The 6,238-nt window shown below is 33.2% G+C and overlaps 1 protein-coding gene across 1 annotated transcript in view; it reads left to right on the top strand.

Annotated features, from left to right (window-relative positions):
• The first annotated feature begins 943 nt into the window (after positions 1-943).
• The window catches only part of smal (smoke alarm), a 45,962-nt gene continuing 40,667 nt past the window's right edge, over positions 944-6,238 (top strand). The window contains exon 1 of the mRNA XM_089256871.1: positions 944-1,817. The gene's annotated coding sequence lies outside the window, so the exon portion shown is untranslated. The remainder of the gene's footprint in view (positions 1,818-6,238) is intronic.

The raw sequence follows: 6,238 nt of genomic DNA, 5'->3' as shown, positions 1-6,238 counted from the left end.
TCTCGCGGATAGCAATACAAATCAACAGTTAGATACGCTGTTTGTTTTGTTTCGTTAGCATGCCGCAATGTTCCACAACGAAACGAAATGGCAATGAAAACTCTACTACTAGCTGGCAAAGAGAATGATGACTGTGTCTGTTTGGGCTGCTTATACACAAGAGAAAGGCAGAGCGCCAAGAAGAGAGCGAATGTGTGATGTTAGGCAAAGAGAGAGATCAAGATGCGTGGCTTGCTCTGAGCGACACTTATATGGCACAGGTGAATCGCTTAAGGAGTTAAATAATTTGAGGAAACATGAAAATTATTGGAGCACAAAGTAAATAAATAAATAAAAATACCTAAATTATTAATGTTTTAATAACACTCCAATTCTTAAGAATGTAAAAAATTTAATTATATGTAATATATTATAATAGAAAAATGTTAATTTATATAAAGAAATATTATTTGGTCTTTATTTATATATTAAATAGGAATAAGATTATTAAATGATTTTAACTAAAATGTAAAATCTAATGCTTAAACAAAATAAATAGCAAACGAAAATTAATTATTGCAAAATATTATTGCTTTTCAAAGAAATTTTAATTATTTTTACAAATCAAAATAAAAGCTGTTGATACTCATATTTTTTCTTACATTTATATTCTATACAATATAATAACATAATTTTGTTTATTTACTTCTGCTCGGCACAAGCCAATGCATTCCACAAACAAAACGCGCTCTTTACTTAAGCCCGCGCTGTCAGTCTCTCTCTCTCTCTCTCTCTTGCTCTCTTGCTTTCCTTCGGTTCCGTTACCTCTCTGCATTTCGTTGGGCAGCCATACGGTCTCGCTCTCTGCTTAAGTTCCACACTGAAGTTGGATTGTCGTTGTGGTGTTCGTTTACATGGACGTCCGTGGCACGAATTGCGGCTCCTGAGCAGCTTTACAACGTTCGTTCAATTCAATCGCTCGTCAACCTTCGTTCGGCGCGTTACAACAAGCGAAAAGGCAGCAGCTCAGCAGCAGCAACGGCAACGGCAACGGCAGCGACAGCGACAGCGGCAGAGATAGCGACAGCAACAGAACATTCGGCGTTGTTGCAACAATTCGGTTCGGTCGGCGGCAATGGTGGTTGCAACAGTGGAACCAGTCTCGTCCAGTTTCAGTCTCATCCCAACGTTCGTGACGGCAACAACAACGCTCAGCTCTGTGCAGATCGGCGACGGTTTCGGTTTCGGTGTTACGTGTTTCGTGTGCGTGCGCGTTAATGCGAGTTAATGTTACCAGATCCAAGATACAGTTAGTTGCGCAAAAGTATCTCAATGCTAGGCGAAACAAAATGCGGCACCTGTGCACCGGTCGGCGCCAGCTATGCAAGCCAAGTTCAATAGCCGTTTAATAAACGCCTCTGGCTCTGACGGCATGTAACTAAATCGAAAAAGTATCTCACAGCCGAAATGTGCTAAACATATCAAAAGCAACCCACTAGATACAGTGCAACAACAACAACAACAACAACAAGTTATACAAAATAAGATCAATCAAATAATTGCAACAGCTTCGACTGCATTTAATTTGCATTTACAAAAGAATATATTACAAATTGTATTTCGCATTTCTTGATTGTGAATGTGTGTGTGTGTGCGTGTGATTTTGTGCAAAGCTTTTAACTATTATATTAACCTAAAGTAATAATAATGATAACAAAATTATAAGATATATCAAACAAATCCAATAACTATACATAATATACCCCATATACAATGCGTACAAGCAAAGGATACAATCTACAATCAACCAATTGAGGCAACACATATTTTAAAACTAGGTAAGTGAGAGCTCCCTCAGTTGTAAATAAATAGAAGTAATTCTAAGTCAGTTGTGCAAATTAATATGTATTTCTTATTTATGTAATATTCCCATATGGGAATGAAGGAAAATAAAAGATTATTAAATGTTATTTATGTATTTGATATAGAACAAAATAATACTTAAATAAAATATTCTAGAAAATAATAAAACAAATATTTTTTTGACAACAATTTACTCTTTTTAATAATAATAGATGATAAATATTAAAAAAATTCAATAGGTGTTTCAGTGGAGAAATGCTAAAAAGTTGCTGAAAAATTAAATTAAAAAATTAAATAAAAATATACGAAAAATGTTTGATAGTTGTATTGTAATTGAATAATAAAATTCTTAAATGAATAAAAAATAGATATATAGATAAAAAATACTTGTATACATAAAAAATACTTAAGACGATTTGTCCTTATTTACCTCTAATGGCTTGCTTGAGTAAATTCAAATTGAAGTATATTTTATTAATTTAAAAAAGCAGTTCTCTTTAATTTATAAAATGAATATAGATTTTCAATTTAAAATAACAAATGCTTAAGAAAATATAATTATTATAAACTATTATATTTAATATATTCTTATTTCATTTGCAATTTATTTTCAAAAAATTTCTAATTTTGTTTAGTCTATACAAAAACAAAATGATTTTATAATAGATAAGGTATGCATATATTTTTTTAGCTATACATACATAAATAAAATATTTTGAGTGCTTTAAAATGAAATTAAAAATAGTTTTCAAAAATAATTTGAAAGCTTTGAGTGCTATACATTAAAATAAAAAAACGGAAATTTATTTAAAATAATTAAAGTTCAATTTTCATATTAATGCGTTGAAAAGGAAATTAAATTTATAAAAGCTGTATACCAAATGTAAATCTGACAACAGACATGGTACTTTAGAAACTTGTATATTTTTATTTATTGAAATTCATGAAAGTTAGATTACTTGAATAAAATAAATATAATTTATGTCGCATCTTTGACTCCAAGGTCTGCCGTAAATCAAGTTCGATGAAAGAACGAAGCACTTAAAGACTCATTTTCAATATTTATGACTAAATTTTGTGACACAAAGTGAATCGAATGAATGAATAAATAAACAAATCATTGTTTAATTAAGCAAAGAGTGAATAAAAAAAAGACAAAAATAAAAAACTTAAAAACAAATGCGTAAACATGAGGCGAGCTCTTGATATTTGATCAAAACCTGTTTCGATTGATGGAGCAAATAAATAAAACTGTTTTACGGTGCAATTTCGATCAAGCTGTCAGCAAATTGTCTTCAATTGAGAACAGTTTTGAAACATCGATTTTGTAAAAGTATTTCCACAACTCTTTCGGCGATGGCCTGTGGCGTGTGGCATGTGTGGAATTTAGTGTGCCACACTGAACATTAATTAAACACAAATTAACAAAAGTCAAACTGTCAGCGGGCCGGGCCAATCAAAATAACCTGCTGTATCTTATGGATACAAAACAGCAACCAAACAGCAGCTAAGCAGGTCAATTCAACTGAAGAAGGCGAGTGGGATCTTAGTCGTCGGGCGTCACCGACTGAAGAATACCCCAAAAACGGACAGATTTATCTTTTCAGTTGGGTGAATTTGAGTTCCGGGAGTATGTGCTCCTAAATTCAAGTCTCTGGAATTCATTTAAAGACACGGCCAGCAAGACAACCATTCCATAGCCCTAATATACTCATTTCACTTGCGTGAATGAGTATAACTAGATATGAATTTACTTTTTCTTTTCATTTGGTTTATCAGCCAGCGCGAGATCTTTTCGGCTAACACGACTTTCTTATCTGGCATCTGGCAGATGCTGTGTATCCATAAGATACTCAAACTCTAGCTGTGCATTTTCCCATTGAAATTTCATAATTTCCATCAGCAATTAAAGTTGCTCAGATCGAAGAGTTTAGCCAGGCCAGAGATTAGTTTTATTGAAACGTTTGCGTGTATCTCAATCTGCTTATCCATTGCCATATATCTAAGATATTCGAGCTGCTGCTGCTGCTGCTGCTGCATGCAGCTACTGCGCATGCATAATTAATTTCGTGTAAAAATCATAATTACAGCAATTAAAATTTATGTAAACAAGTTGGCAGCTCGACCGCGTTGGGGCTGCTGGGGCTGCCTGCAGGCGCCAGTGCGGCGCAATCATCATAATAATCTTGAAAACTTTTCCTCATCTTCTTCTGCCTGTGTTTATGCATATACACAAACATATATACATAGATATACATATATATGTATATGTATGTACATATAGTTTTGCTTCAGCTCTTCTTCTTCATCGCTTGTGGTCGATTTTTATTAGCATTATGATAAAAGTTGGCCTTATCTTGTTTGTTATGATGCTATTCAGCTGGACCCTGATACGCAACGAAATGGTTTAAATAGCTTGACTTGATTAGCTAGCTTATAGGAAAACTTGAAAACTGAACTCAATTGAATTGAATTTATTAAATAAAAATAATATAGATATATAGTCTACACCGAGCGTGTATTTTCTTGAACATCATAATTTAGTTTATTAATGGAGAAATTACATTAGGAGATCAAATTTGCTATGTTGTATAATTTAAGTAAATATAATATTATGCTGAAGCTTATAGAAATGAATTAAACTCATTTTAGAGGTCAGAGAATTGATGAATGTTTATAAAAAATATTTTCTTTTACGAATATTACTTAAGTATGATTTACGTTTAATACAGGAATATACTTATTTGAAATGATGTTTTTCTTAGATATGTAATATTTAGTTATTATTATTCAAATAAAATTTCATTAATAGTGATCTCTTCATAGGATATGCATAATCATATTCAGGTACAATTCAAGTTTATAGAAATCAACTAAAACAAATTTCTTAGGCCAAAGTATTGATTAATGTTTACAATAATATACGAATATTACTTAAATATTAAATTAAATTAACTTAATTAATTGAAGAGTATCTCTATGATGTCAATTCAACAAGGATTACTTTTTTAGAAAAATAAATAGATTTAAGTTTTTTATATATTTAATATATAATACGTTTATTATTAATTGATATTATTGTTATTATTATTATTATTATTATTATTATTATTATTATTATTATTATTATTATTATTATTATTATTATTATTGATATTCATATTTCAGTTAATTAGCTAAGTAATTATCCCTATTTCATATAGTATTTATATATTTTTGGCTTTTCCCGAAAGTTTCTCTTCCCCGGTTATTCTTAGCTTCGTCTCTAACTTTAGACTCTCACAATTAATAGATGTTGTCTCTCTTTATAAAATAGTACTTTTTGCCGGTCAAAACAACATTTCCTGCCCCGAGTCCTCCCACAGTCCACAGATAGCGCGACAGTTAAAATTTATGCTCATCATGCACTGAGAGTATGTCATGCAGCCAGCGTGTTGCTTCGACAACGTCTGCCCACATATATGTATATATATATATACGTATATCTGTATGTGTCAAGATCTATATGTGTCTGAGTAGTTTGTGCCACCGAATGGCCTGTGGGCCTCTGTATGTTCTTCTTTAATTAATTAGCATCTAACTAAGAATAATGTTTCCTGCGGCCGACTGTCATAACTTGGCCGGCAGTTTATTTGTTCTGGTTGCTGTTGTCGGCAAAGATACAAAAAAAGATACCAAGATACAGATACACGACGGCAAAGCTACAGTGCAGCACCGCGCAGCACAGGTGCCACAATTTCAGCATCCACCCCTCTCCCACACTCACACACACACACACACGCTCTTGCCCCTGCAGGGGCAGGCAGTCGTGCATGGCCAAGGAAAAGAAACAGAAGGCAAACATTATTATATATTTTTTTCTTTTTTAGTCTGCTGCTTCTTTTTTTTTTTGGGGCAGCCAAATAGCTGCCACGCCCCCACCCTCAACATATCAGCAGCGCTGGTTGGCATTTTTTTTCCTTTAGTTTTATACTTGTTTTTATTGCTCGCCAGGTTTTTTTTTCTTCTCTGCTCTGTGTTAAGTTGTAAAAATGCAGCTAAGGGAAATTATTTCTAGCGGTCGACGTCGACGTCGACGTCGGCGTTTGTTTGTGAGAAAATTTTCAAGTGTTGCGGCTCATAAAAGTAGCCACTGTATCTATGTGTGCTGCATGTGTGTGTGTGTGTGTGTGTGTGTGTCTTAGCATGTAGTTGAGAATTTTTTCATGTAACGACTTGGCGCCAGCTTTGCTCTTGTTGTTGCCTCTGCAGTTTTTTCCACTCCACATTTTTTTTGTGTGTGTGGCAGCTTAAAGGCGAAACAACTTGAAGTTTTCCACAGTTCGTTTTGGTTGTGGTATTTGCGTGTGGGGCGCTTAATTAGTAAAAAACAAAAAGAAAAAAGTTCTTGTTGTTA

Source organism: Drosophila navojoa, chromosome 3, assembly GCF_054131105.1.
Source record: "Drosophila navojoa isolate 15081-1374.11 chromosome 3, UAZ_NAV_1.0, whole genome shotgun sequence".
Taxonomy (NCBI): Eukaryota; Metazoa; Arthropoda; class Insecta; order Diptera; family Drosophilidae; genus Drosophila; species Drosophila navojoa.
This window is presented reverse-complemented; position numbering and strand designations above follow the sequence as displayed.